Below are 13,833 nucleotides of genomic sequence, written 5' to 3'. Positions count from 1 at the left end.
AAAATTCGAGGTAGTAGGAGTTTCGCAGGTTTATTACAGCATAAAGGACAGGAACAGGACAACCTGCATAGGAATAGGATGGCAGGGCCCAGCAGCGCTGCTGGTGTCAGGATCGGGACAAGGGAAAGGGATGACTTTTTTTAATAACAGTGCATTAGCATATATACATAACGCAAACACATAGCATTACATTGCAATAGGCGTAGCAGTGGGTGGAGCAAAAGGCGTGACGTGTAGCAGTCGCGAAAGATAAGGGTGAAAAGAGGTGTAACGGGGCGTATACATAGACATGTGATGCAAACGTAACAGAATATGTCATGAATGGGGCGGAAACCATGGAGGGGGCTACCTGAGGAGCCGGGACCTCTAACCTGATGGTGCGCGCAAACTAGCAATGACGTGTTACTAGGAGAAGCTGGGGGCTATGAACTCTGTGTTAGGAGCAGAGACTGAAGTCTGGGGAGTCAGGGCGACATGTACCTAAACAGTATCTAGTATCTGATGTTTAGAGAACATGTTGATATAAACTATAAGTCAGGAGGGGAAAGGCTAACTTGATTCTAAGACTGGACCATGCATTATTCTACATGTAGTGCGTGATGAAGAATATTAAATGACCATTAAATGCAGTATTTCTCTAACGTGGAGACGTGAAGGCTAGACAATGACGGAAACTATTGATGCGATTCAGTAGCTTAGGAATGCAGAGAAGGAGGACTGAACTGATAACTGGAACTATAACATACTTTTGGCAGACTCAGAGGCAGAGCCAGGCTGAACCGGGCACGGCGTGGCAGGAAGTAAGTGAAGGGTCGAGGATACAGGTGGGGGCTGTATCGCTCCTCAGCGAAGTTTCAGGAGACAGGAGCTGAATCTGGTGTCCAGGCCCTTTTGAGGCCTAGAAACGGGGACTTTATAATGGAATAACGTGCACACTGAGAAACGTGGCAACGTAGCTTTACATAGACCTGATATTCGTAGTATTCACGAGAACTGGAAACTGGCATACTAGAGGTGGACACAACTATAATTGCGTCTTGAATCGAACATGGGGAATGCATATGCATATTAATCATGCACACATAACATATGATGGATGACACGTAGTGACACAGAACATGGCAAAATTTACTTTTCCACAGTTGGAGCACCCCACCCCAAGGGCACATGCAATACCAGCACATGTACAGGTGCTGTGCAGCATCCACCTGCTGGCGTCAGGGAGCTACCAGAGCTTGGTTGCTGTGGTGGGAGGGGTGACCCAGAGCAGCCTCTCAAGGTTTTTTTACAGATTCCTTGACGCCATGTTGCACAGGATGGACCATTACATTTCTTTTCCATCCACTCATGCAGAACTGGTTCAAACCAAATCGGACTTCTACCAGATGGCAGGATTTCCCCATATCATCGGATGCATTGATGGCACACACATCCCCATTTGTCCCCCTGCTGCCACAGAATACATTTACCGCAATAGGAAATCAACCCACACCATCAACGTGCAGGTGATTTGCAATGCTAAGCACTACATCACAGACCTTGTAGCAAAATTCCCGGGAAGTACCCATGATTCATATATATTTCAGAACAGTGGCATCTATGAACGGCTGACTGCAGGGGAATTTGGTGAAGGCTACCTCCTAGGTAAGACACAGTGTGCAACACATATTAGACCTATTGCAATTAGCAGTACATGTATGCATGTGAGTAAATTATTCCCTTTTCTTTCCAGGAGACAGTGCATATGCCCTTCGCTCATTCATACTAACCCCCTACCTCAACCCCTCAACACCCAGCCAAAGGAGGTACAACCGGGCACACAAGCGCACACGCAATGTTGTTGAGAGAACATTTGGAATTTGGAAGAGCAGGTTTAGATGCCTGCACAAGAGTGGAGGTGCAAGGCAGTATACCCCCATCACATGCTGTAAGATCATTGCTGCCTGTGCCATGTTGCACAATCTGGCTGTTAAGAAGGGGACTGAGGTGGAGTTAAGTGACTATGAGGATCACGACGACGACAATGCTGTGCCTGAAAGACATCCTGCAGGAGTGTCAACACCAAGTGATGGCAGATACAGACGTGAGGAGATTACACGCAACTATTTCTGAGTAAGTGAAGACACTGAGCTATAGTCAAAGCACAAGCTTCTGTTTATTTAGGTTTCATAAACAGATGGTAAAGAAAAAAAGAGCAACAGTAAGCATTTGACATCAATGCTCACAGTGAGCAAACACACTCAGACAGGTCTTGAACCCACCCACCATAGTTGCATATTGTCACTAGGCTTGTTTAAATGGCACAAATGTGCAAATGTAACTTTAACAACTAAATAAACAAATGTCCACAGGCAGTAGGCCATAGTAAAAAATGTTCATTTTCGGCCACGCTTTGCACTGCCAGGTGTTTGTGGCTCAGCCTGTACACTGGGCGTTTGGCCTGTAGCCTCACCCTGTCGCCTGCTGCTCCTCCTTGGCTCAACACCATGTGGGCTAGCTGTGCTGCTCCTACTGGTGCTAGGTTCACTGTCCGGCACGTCAAGAGCAGAACTTCGTGCACTTTGTGCATTGAGTAGGGCCTCCAGCGCACCAGTCATTCCAGCTATGCCCCTTGTTAACTGGTTGGTATTATTAGTCAGGACTTCCTGGCTATTGATGCTACGCCTGCATAGCAGGGATGTGGCTGTTGCCAGGCGGTGTAAGGATTTCTCTGCTCTCTGTGCTCGCTGCTTTTCCCTGCGCCTTGCAGCAATTTCAGAGTCAAGTTTAGTGCACAGTTGCTGTATGCCTGTTGCCATGCACTTGTTCACCTCCACAAGCTCTTGTATGCCCTTGCCAATGTCCTGAATGTTAATGTTCATGTTTCTCATTTGTCTCTGACAGGCCATGATGCCCTTGCCCTGCATCCTCTGTATCCTGACCATCGATCCCTCCAGGCCTTGGAAGACACTGGACCCCTCCCCACGTGCACCTGCACCCCTTACTTGGACTGTGCGCCTTCTAGTGGTAGGTGGTACAGGCTCTGTGCCGGGCTGCAGTGTGGCAGTGATGTCAGCCTCAGACAAGTCATGTGACTCTACACCCACCATTTCCTCAGCACCTATCTCCATTTGCAGCAGTGGGGAAACAACATGCCTCCTGCTAGGGTGTGCAACAGGTGTTACCAATTCAAGGGATGCAGGCATTTCTGGTGATGACACCAATAGTGGTGACTGTGAGGGAATTGGGGATCCATGCATTTCCTCACTGATGTCTGTTGCTTGGGAGGGTGGCTGCCCACTCGGAACCCCTGTGTCCTGGGATGCACTGGGCCCTGGATCCTGACTGTCATCCCTCTGGGGTGCCGTGCCTTCTGCCTCCTCGGACTGCCTTCTGGATGTGTGACCTGTGGACATATGGGCACATATCAGCTAGGTGCTAATGTGTCACAGCCACTACAATTAAACATATCAATTTGCACTTTGAACATGCTGCTTGCCCTTCATTTTGTCTGCAAACATTTAAATTACTTGTTGGTTACAGTGCTATGTCACATGTTCTGTCAAAGACTGACTACATGTACCATGATGCATTGCTACAGTTTTGCACACACACCATGGGACTGGGGTAACTGAGCTGCAAGGGGTGAGGGATGGATGGGGGTGGGAGGGGGATTGCTGTGCATGCATCTTACCTTTTGTTTTTGCAGATTTAGCCGAGCTGTCCACTTCTCCCAGTCCATGGACACTTTCAGACTCCAGGGTTGTGGCTACCAGCTCCTCAAGCTCGGTGAGTGGGGGTGCTGTGTTCTTTCCTCCACCTGTTTTCTGTGACTGTTTGTGGCGATCAGCCAATTTTTTCTTTGTGAGGCTCCTTAGGTCATAGAACCTCTTCTTTAAGTCTTCTGTCACTCTGGTGGTCACTCCCACAGCATTCACTTTATCTAGGATGTCCAGCCATATTTTCCTTTTTGTGGATTCTGCCACAGTGAGGGACAGTTTTCCAAAAAGTCTGTGGTGTACCTTGACCACCTCCTCAACAAGCACCTGTAATTCAGTACTACTGAACTTAAGTTTCCTTTTCCTTTCTGCCTGCTCACTTTCCCTGCTGCTTTCCATTTTAAAGTGTTCTCAATTCACAAGCTCTGCCTGCTGCTGCTGCTGCTCCCAGTCTCTCTGCTCCAACTGCCTTTCCAGAACCTTCTAATTAGTTGCAGCTGCCTGTGTGCACACTTCCTGCCAGGAAGGGGGAGGGTGGTTGCACCTGATTGGCTGTTGTGTTGAGTTTCACTTTTGGTTGCTGGCCGACGCGGGAAATACCGATCGGTATTTACCGATCGGTAATTACCGATCGGTATTTACCGATCGGTAATTACCGATCGGTATTTCCAATGCTTTCCTATGGGACTTTTGCCCCATAGGAATGCATTGGCCATACCGATCGGTAAATACCGATCGGTAATTACCGATTCAAAATTTACCGATTCTTATTTACCGATTCTTACCGAATCGGTAATTGGAACATCTGGATGTTCCTACATACCCCCCCTTCTTATTTACCGATTCTTATTTACCGAATCGGTAAAATTCGGTAATTAAGGATCGGTAAATATTTTTTACCTACATCTGGCCCTATATGAATTATTCTTCCTGTGGTATTCGTATTTTCAATATCTTTTTCAGAAAAATCCACCCTATAAGTTTTCTGCAAATTCTTCTGCTTACTAAAATCTACTTCTAATTCAAGAGCCATATCCTCTAATTGATCATATTTGTTTTTTGTTTTCCATGTTATGCTTTTGCAATAAATAATAATTCATCATCCTGATATGCCTTCAAACTGTAAGTTCCAATTGTTCCAATTATTAATTCCGCTAAATCTGCTTTCAATTTTGCAACATCAAGTAATTTAAATTCTGGGGTTTGTGTTAAATCTATTTTACTCAGACTCTTTTCCGGAGTACCAGAATCAGATTCTGCACCAGATGGAGTTTTACATGACAGGCATTGATTAAAAGTTAAGTCAGGCATCATTGTTTTCTCTCGATGTATTTCAGACAAGTCTGAATAAAAATTTTCAGTCACTTTCTGTATTTCTGAATTTAATGGAACAGTTAAAGCTGAATGTCTAATTTCTTTTTGATCAAAAACTGGAAGAACAGGTCCAATAGTTACAGGTACTGTTACTGCTTCCATGCTTTTAGTTAACTGCTGTATTAATTCATTTTTTGAACAAATATATTCTGAGGTATTTGGTAATTCCTCATACCTTTCTGTTCTATTTCCATTTCTTGGGGTTTCATTTCTTTGCACTGGGGTTTCAGCATAATTTCTATTTTCTCCTGATATATTTGAATTACATCTTGTTTCTACTCTTTCAGGTGTTTTTCTATAACTCGGATTTGTTTTAGGAGATGTCTCATCAATAATTTCTCTTGGAGGGGCACTTGGAGAAGTCCATGAACAAACTGGTTGATAAGGTGGCGGCTTTCTAGTATAAATTTCTTCTAATACCGCATCTTCCGAATCACTTTCTCCAGTATTTTTATTTGTCTTTTGGGCACACTTTTGTCCAGTTATCTCATCAATTAGTCTCACTGGGTACAAGCCATCACAAATGTCTGCACTTCTCCATCGACGCATTCTATCCTCATGTGTTTCTCTGCTAAGACCTAATCCTGTTCTCCTTGACATTCCTCTATCCTCTCGTTCTAATTTAAACATTTCATCTTCCCATTCAACTAGAGCTTCAAATTGAGTAGGTCTAGGCTTTCGTACGAGTTTCATCATTTTTTCTCTTAAATTTTTCAAAACTGCTACGTTAAATGATCCATCTTCTGGCCACGCTAATACACCATCATTTTCAGTATACTTCATCCAATTCTCAATCCAAAGACAAGTATGATAACCATATTCACCCAACACATAAGCTGCAGGTGTTTTGTACTTATGAATTAACCTTCCACCTTGCGTTGAAATTTTCTTGTCAGGTTTAAGTTTGTTTTTCAATTTATGAAACCATGAAAGCTTCTTTTTCTCCTTCATGAAATAATAATCCATGTTTTTAAACAATTTCCCTGGGGAGCACATCGGAAGGAGGAGCACTTCGGAACTTGCCTGTTGCCACTGGGGAACCCGGGTGGAGGACTGCCGACCTGTTTGACCTGCTGGGGTTGCTGCCTGCCTGCCTGCCTCCCGCTGCCCGTTCCCACTTCCACCTGGGGAAGCGCTGGCCACCGTGGAGTGCAGGTCAGAGAACTACAACCCCCAGCAGCCCTGGGAACCACGTGACCGAATTGTAGCGCCAGGAGGCGCATTAAACTTCCGTCAGCCTGCTGAGCGGGGGGAGCACATCGGAACTTGCCTGTTGCCGCTGGGGAGCCCGGGTGGAGGACTGCCGACCTGTTTGACCTGCTGGGGTTGCTGCCTGCCTGCCTCCCGCTGCCCATTCCCACTTCCACCTGGGGAAGCGCTGGCCACCGTGGAGTGCAGGTCAGGGAACTACAACCCCCAGCAGTCCTGGGAACCACGTGACCGAATTGTAGCGCCAGGAGGCGCATTAAACTTCCGTCAGCCCTGCTGAGCGGGGGGAGCACATCGGAACTTGCCTGTTGCCGCTGGGGAGCCCGGGTGGAGGACTGCCGACCTGTTTGACCTGCTGGGGTTGCTGCCTGCCTGCCTCCCGCTGCCCGTTCCCACTTCCACAAGGGGAAGCGCTGGCCACCGTGGAGTGCAGGTCAGGGAACTACAACCCCCAGCAGCCCTGGGAACCACGTGACCGAATTGTAGCGCCAGGAGGCGCATTAAACTTCCGTCAGCCCTCCCTCGCGGGAAGCCGGGCGAAGCCCGGGCAAAGGGCGGGCCCTCTTTGGCCCTCGAGGCACGAGGAGGACGGGACGTGGCCATCCGAGGAGGACGGGACGGGGCCATCCTCTTGGTTCTCTGCTAGGAGGAGGTAACGAAAGACACTTGATTTATTTTTGTTTTCCACCCATTGCCTTTGCCTTACTCCAAGGACATTTTTACTACTGATCCTTATGATTTGTTGATATTCATATTGTTACACCCAAACCACATTATGCCTGACAAGGGGGATAATATAAAAAGCACAACATTGACCATTGCCAGAGATGTCGATAACGGCACATCTTCCCCGCCCACACAAAATAGATGGACCAAGCAATTGCCCAAACAAACAGTAGACACAGGCCTAGCTTTCTCGTGGTTAGATGAGTTAAACATCTTGTGTAAAACCACACATGTTTTAGTTGAATCACCGCTTCCTGCTGAAAGCTCCTGTGCATTGCCTGACACAGGTAGCCCCTTGCAAGCCCGCCCACTATTCAAAAAAGTCAATATTGAAAATACCCAAAGATCTGCATTTACCCAGTTCTCATCTTCTAAAAGGAAATGTAATGGGGTCAATAACATCGGGAACCAATCAAAAATTCAAAAATTGTGCTTAAGCCCCACAGTTCCAGCCAGTAATTCTTCCACGACTCCTGAGGCCGTCGAGAAAGTAGTTGGTCTAACATCCCCCATGCAACTGGGTTTATTATCCCTTATTGAACAACTGGTCAGTTCTATTATTTTACCACTAATAGAAAAAATAAATGCACTAGGGGACAGGCTGACTGAAATGGAGGAAACTATCAAGTCTAACTTGCTGGTGAATAAATGCTCTGTAACATCTAATTGTTCCCATTCACCTTCTACTCCCAAAGACCCCAAGCCAGTCACGCAAGACAAAAGGGTTCCATCACAATCAATAGCCCTTAACGCACCAGTCCCACTAGCTCTCAAAACGTCTTTCAAACCCGTTTTTCCGCAGCTCGTTGCCCGTAGAGCACAGCGTAACAAAGTTTTTCCAATGCAACTCCCACCGGAGGCAGCTCCATTTGTGTGTGTCCTAGCGGGAGTACCAGTTCTTACTCCGGGAAAAACCGAGAGACAACACGACCAGCTGAACAAAGTCAAATTTTGGCTGACAAAAAACAGACCCCTGCCACGAACCGCGAGGGCACAATAATGAGTGTTAGAAGGGTGGGTTGGCTGGGTTCCCTTCCAAAAAATATTGCTTGCGACCTAGTACTCGTTAGATTTAGGCAGAGACACATTGTCCCTTACCTGCGTACCTATGCACCCCAAGCGGGAAATGGCCCAATCTCTGTATGTGATTTCCATGACTTTTACCCTAGAACGCCGCACATCCCCTCACCTAGTCTAAAGGTAGGGTACAACATGTTAATGGGCAGAGGACATCGTGTATCGAGTGGCAGTAGCCTTCCCACTTATATCCGACATGAATCGTTGTTTCATAGTCCCAAGTATTGGAACCCCTATTAATTGCTGTTTGACTTAATCTTAACCTGTGAAAAGTATGCTATAATCAGGATATTCATTCCCACAGGTTGGGTAAAAGTTTTTTCAACTTGCAGCTATTATGTGTTATTAAATGTATGTTTTTATTTATAACTGTTTTTAACTGTACGCTTTTAGGATTTTTAAATCAAAATCGAATAAAGCTATATTGAATTGAATTGAAAACAATTTCCCTTACTTCGGTAAAGATCGAACAACTTCCTTGTTATTCCACAACACCAACCAATCCGTGCGCGAAACTCACCAACAACCTTTCGACTACATATAACAACTGACCAAACTTAACATGTTTTAGACATCAATCCTATGTATTACCATGTAACATACTAATTACCATAGAAACCATCCTCTGCTACCAAGGAATTGATCCAGCGCTCATATTGAAAAACTGTCTAAAAAACGCTACCCATCACTTTAATACTCACCATTAATCATGTAACTCATGGGGGCGTGGCTTGGCAGCCGATGGAGGAAGACGTGTGAGCGCTGAGCTCCGCAGCAGCCTCCCCAGTAATCCTGGCAATTGTCGCCCTGAGGGCTTCGGAACCCTGATTTCGCCCGTGTCTCCTCCCGCACACCTGGGGGCCTGAGCGGAGACGGTGAGAGCGCATCTCCGGCTGGGTGGAGGCCGCGCCGCACTTGGAGCCTGGTGGGCGGCGCCGGCCATCTTGCGGCCTGGACGTTTGGCCGCATCCCCGGCCTCGAGTAGTGGGAAGGCCGGACCGCGGTGCTACTTGGCCGGCCGCCGGCGACTGTGAGGGCCGGTGCCCAGGATTTTCGCGCCCGCGGCGACGGCGGAGCCTGAGCCGCTCTGCCGCGGTGTACCTTTAAGAGCGCGGCGGGGACGCCCGCGGAGGAAGAGATCGGTGAAGGCCCTCGGCCCTGGGGAACCTGCTGCGCACCGGGCTTGGAGCGCGAAACTGGAGTAGGCCTTGTCCCTGCGCGGCCTGCCGGGATCGTGACTGACCGGCGTTGACCCCTGGCCACTTACTGTTGGGAGCCCCGCCGTGTGCCACCTGCGGAGCGCAGGATTGAAGTGAGGCCTGGCCCTGCGCCGCCTAACAGTGCGAGTGTAGATCGGCGCGGCCCCTGACCGCGTGTCGTCCGGGGACTCTGCTGGGCGCCGTCCACGGATCCCGGGATCGGGGTGAGGCCTGACCCTGCGCGGCCTGCCTGAGGAGAGACGAACTGGCGCTGACCCCGGGCCGCTTGCCACCGTGGGACCCTGCAGACGCCGGAGGGTCTAGAGACCGAGCCCTGGGGACACCCAGGGGACCCTGACTCTTGGGGCCTGGGTGTGCTACCCCCTGACCCTCGCGTGCTTGGAGCTTTGGGAGACCGCCCCTGACGCCATTTTGGGCTGGCAGCTTTGGGCATCGCGTCTGAACTTAAGGAAGCGACGCAATTACGGAGGCTCCTGGTATTTGATGGACGGCAACGCAAAGAGAGAAGCTCAGGAGCTGCCAGGAAGTTGCTAGTCGAGTGGACCAGCGGAGCCGGAGGGAGCGAGGCACGGAGAGGGACCCCGGGGCTCCCGGCCTGGAGAGTTGGGCTTGGTGGAGGACGCCGACCCTGTTGCTGCGGAGGAGAATCACGGCCACCTCCATGGGGAAACGCCCGAAACCTCCCCCGGATGCTTCTGGGGGAGCGGCGGATGACCGGGGCTCCACCCTGGACGTTGACCCGGCGGCGGGTCTGCCGCAAAGCCAACTTGACCAGATCCTGAAGGCCATCGCCGACACCAGGGAGGCCCTGCATCATGACATTGGGCAGGGGTCCACGAGCCTGGGCCTATTGCGTGCGGACCACGGCAAATTGGCAGATCGGGTCAAGCAGACCGAGATCCGGATTGAGGCGCTGGAGCCCACGTCGAAAGCGGCGGACACTCTCCTGGGGGAGCTGCAGCAAAGAGTGCACCTACTGGAGCAGAGGGCGGAGGATGCCGAAGGGCGCAACCGCCGCAACAATATTCGCGTGGTGGGCCTGCCGGAGAAGATTGAGGGGACTGACATGTTGGGCTATCTGGAGGCCTGGCTGCGTGCTGCGGTTGTTCCAGAGGGGCTCTCACCGTTCTATACTCTGGAGCGGGCTCACCGCGTGCCGGCTCGTCCCCCGGCCGAGGGCCGACCTCCCCGCCCGGTGGTGGCGCGGCTGTTGCATTACAGAGATCGGGACATCATCCTGCAAAAGGCGCGAGCGTTGGGGCCCTATAAGGTGGACAACGCCCAGGTCTCCATTTATCCGGACTACTCCTTGGAAGTCCAGAGGCAGCGGTCCACTTTTCTGGCGGTCAAGAAGGCGCTACGGGAGGAGGGCATCCGCTACTCTCTCCTGTTTCCAGCCCGCCTACGGATCATGCTAGATGGCAAGTCTTCTTTCTACGACACTCCCGACGATGTCTGGAATTGGTTGGAGTTATACAAGACCGGCGCGGATGCACTTCATGTGCCCGAGGAACGACGGAAGGCACCACCGAGACCCAGGCGGAGTAGGAGACACAGGAAACGACCGCTGGACGTTCGGACACCTTCGATCTCGCAGACTGCACTGGAGCGCAGGGATGCCCTTCGGGCGGTGTCCACCATCTCCCAGACAAAGGGCTCCACATCAGCTATGGAATCGGGCTCCCGTGAGGGCACCGACGAGGGGACTTCGGAGGAATCGGCGGCTGGAGGCCCCGCGCCGCCGCATGTCACACCTGGGACTGCTGATGGTTTGCTGGACGAATAAGGCTTATGCTCCCCTGCGGTGGTATCGTATAACCTGATGTGTTCCTGGGCTGGGTTTGGGTCGGTGGCGGCATTGACCAATTGGGCCTGGACCTGGTGTTGGGCGGCCAGCTTCTGGGGTGGTAGCTACCTTGATCAAGGAGGAGACGCGGGACACATGGGGCATGTTGGGGAGGGCTGACTGGGAGGAGGGTGCTGCTCACGGTCTGTTAGGAAGAGGCGACATCTATTGTTGGACTCTGGTAGTTGCCAGAGGCTGTTCCTTTTGGGATTAATCATTTGGATGGGTTTCTGCTGTTGGGGGCCTGTTCTGGGGAGGGGTGGGACAGGGGATTGTTGGGGAATGTTGGGGTTTTGGTCTAGGGGTGTAGCCAGGGTGAGCGCGATACTTGCTTTCATTGGGATTGTGCTTGTTACCAGGAATGGGGACCCTCCTTGACTTGAAGTGTGTGACCTGGAATGTGAGGGGTCTGAATTCCATGCTGAAGCGACACAGGGTTCATGCTCATCTTGTCCGCAGGGGGGTTCAGGTTGCCTTCCTGCAGGAAACTCACATTGATCAAACTGAGGGGCGGGCTCTGCAGCGCAGATGGCGGGGGCATATGTTCTACACCACCTATTCGGCCTTTGCAAGGGGCGCTCTGATATGGGTGCGAGCAGGGACTCCCTTCCAGCCACTAGTGACGGTAGTTGACCCCGAGGGGAGGTTTGTAGCTGTGCAGGGCCGCTTGGATGGGAGGGACGTGACGCTTTGCAGCGTGTACGCCCCGAACGTGGACCAACCTGCCTTCTTTGCGCGACTGTCTGGGAAATTGGCGACTGTCCTAGCTGGCACAGTCCTGCTTGGGGGGGATTTTAATTCTGTACTGGACGTAGAACTGGACCGTTCTCACCCACCACTGGCTCAGGCGGCAGCTCATAAGCTGGCGAAGAGTAGGAGGGAGTGGCAGAGTAGCTGGGGCCTGGTCGATGCATGGCGGATCCAACACCCCACGGAAAGGGACTTCTCCTTTTACTCCCCCCCACACGATCTGCATGTTCGCCTAGACAGCATTCTGTGTTCATTAGACATCCAGAGCCTGGTCCGCCACAGTGAGTACTTGACTAGGACGATATCCGATCATAACCCCTGCCTGGTCACGGTACAGTGGATGAGGCGACGCCAAGCTATCCTGACGTGGCGGTTGAATCCACTGACGCTAGAGGACCCACCATTTAGAGCCGGGGTGCGCGACGGGGTGGAGGGGTACTTCGGTGCTAATGTGGGCACGGCTTCCAGCAGGGCACTGGAGTGGGACGCCTTCAAGGCGGTGATCCGGGGAGTCTGTATCTCTGCTACCGCGGGAGTCCGTAAGACTCTCCTGCAGGATGTAGAGCGCAGTGAGGACCGATTGCGCACTGAGGAAAGACGCAGCCATACGGACCCGGAGGCTCGCGGAGCGGTCTCAGCGGCACGGGAGATGGTGGCGACAACAATGGAAAAGCTGCGCTGCTTTGATTACAAGGAGTTTTTGGTCCGGGCTCACGCCGAGCGTGACAAAGTAGGCTCGCTACTGGCGTGGTTGGCCAGCCCTGGGACCCGAGGCTCCCCGATAGTGGCGCTCACCACTCCAGAGGGGAACATGGTTTACACGCAGTCGGACATTAACGACCAGTTCCTTCAGTATTATAGGCACCTCTATCGGAGTAGGATGCCGGATCCCCCGGAGGAGCTAGAGGAGTTCCTGGCAGCGGCGCAATTGCCCAGGCTCGACCCGGAGCACGCGAAACAGTTGGGCGGAGAGGTCTCCGAGGGAGAGATCAGGGTGGCCATCAAGCACATGGCCCGCCGCAAGACTCCGGGAACGGATGGGCTCCCGATCGAATTCTATGCGGCCTATGCGGATGTGCTGGTCCCGCGTCTGAGGGCGGTATACCAGGAGGCATGGGACTCGGGGCGCTTGCCGGCAACTGCACGCGAAGCTTTGGTGATACCCTTACTAAAACGGGAGGGAGACGCGAGCTGCCGCTCGGCGTACCGCCCGCTCTCCATGCTCACCACGGATTACAAGATCCTGAGCAGGGTCCTTGCAACGAGGCTACTGACCCACATGCGCTCCTTGGTACATAGTGACCAGGCGGGCTTTATTCCTCAGCGCACCACTGCCACCTGTGTGCGCTGATTGCTCCGGGTCATGGGAGGAGAGGCCGCCGCTCGTCCGGGTGCTGCAGTCCTCTCGATTGACATCGAGAAGGCGTTTGATAGTGTCGAGTGGCCGTATCTGCTCCGTGTACTAGAGGCCTTTGGACTGGGCGAGCGCTTCGTGAAATGGACCGCCTTGCTTTATGCCGCGGCCACGGCCCGTGTCAAGACTGGGTCCACCATCTCGGCCCCTTATGCGGTAGGTCGGGAGACCCGACAGGGGTGTTCTCTATCTCCCCTGTTATTTGCACTGGCAATTGAGCCATTGGCCGCACATGCCCGGCTGGGCCGAGCGTATGTAGGACTTCCGCTGAGAGCCGACACCCACTACATCTCCCTATATGCGGACGACTGTTTGCTGTTTCTGGCGGACGCGAATGATTCCCTGCGGGGGGCCGAGCGGCTCCTATCGGACTTTGGCCATCTCTCGGGACTAAGAGTCAATTGGGGGAAGTCTTGCCTCTTCCCGCTGACCCCAGGGGCTGATGATTCCCAACCGGGGGGCACCTTGCGGTGGGAGCGTCATTGCCTCCCCTATCTGGGCACTCTCATATACCACTCG

At 51.8% G+C, this 13,833-nt stretch overlaps 1 long non-coding RNA gene across 3 annotated transcripts in view; it reads left to right on the top strand.

The window, feature by feature from the left end:
• The window catches only part of LOC144828516 (uncharacterized), a 363,899-nt gene that overhangs the window by 150,587 nt on the left and 199,479 nt on the right, over positions 1 to 13,833 (top strand). Inside the window, exon 2 of one of the 3 annotated variants that reach the window (XR_013610476.1) lies at positions 2,884 to 3,466. The exons of the other annotated variants lie outside the window; for them this stretch is intronic. This is a non-coding gene — a long non-coding RNA (uncharacterized LOC144828516). Of the gene's footprint in view, positions 1 to 2,883; positions 3,467 to 13,833 lie in introns of those variants that run through there. 3 annotated transcript variants of the gene reach the window in all.

This window comes from Lissotriton helveticus, chromosome 4_1 (genome assembly GCF_964261635.1).
Source record: "Lissotriton helveticus chromosome 4_1, aLisHel1.1, whole genome shotgun sequence".
NCBI classification, from domain to species: Eukaryota; Metazoa; Chordata; class Amphibia; order Caudata; family Salamandridae; genus Lissotriton; species Lissotriton helveticus.
This window is presented reverse-complemented; position numbering and strand designations above follow the sequence as displayed.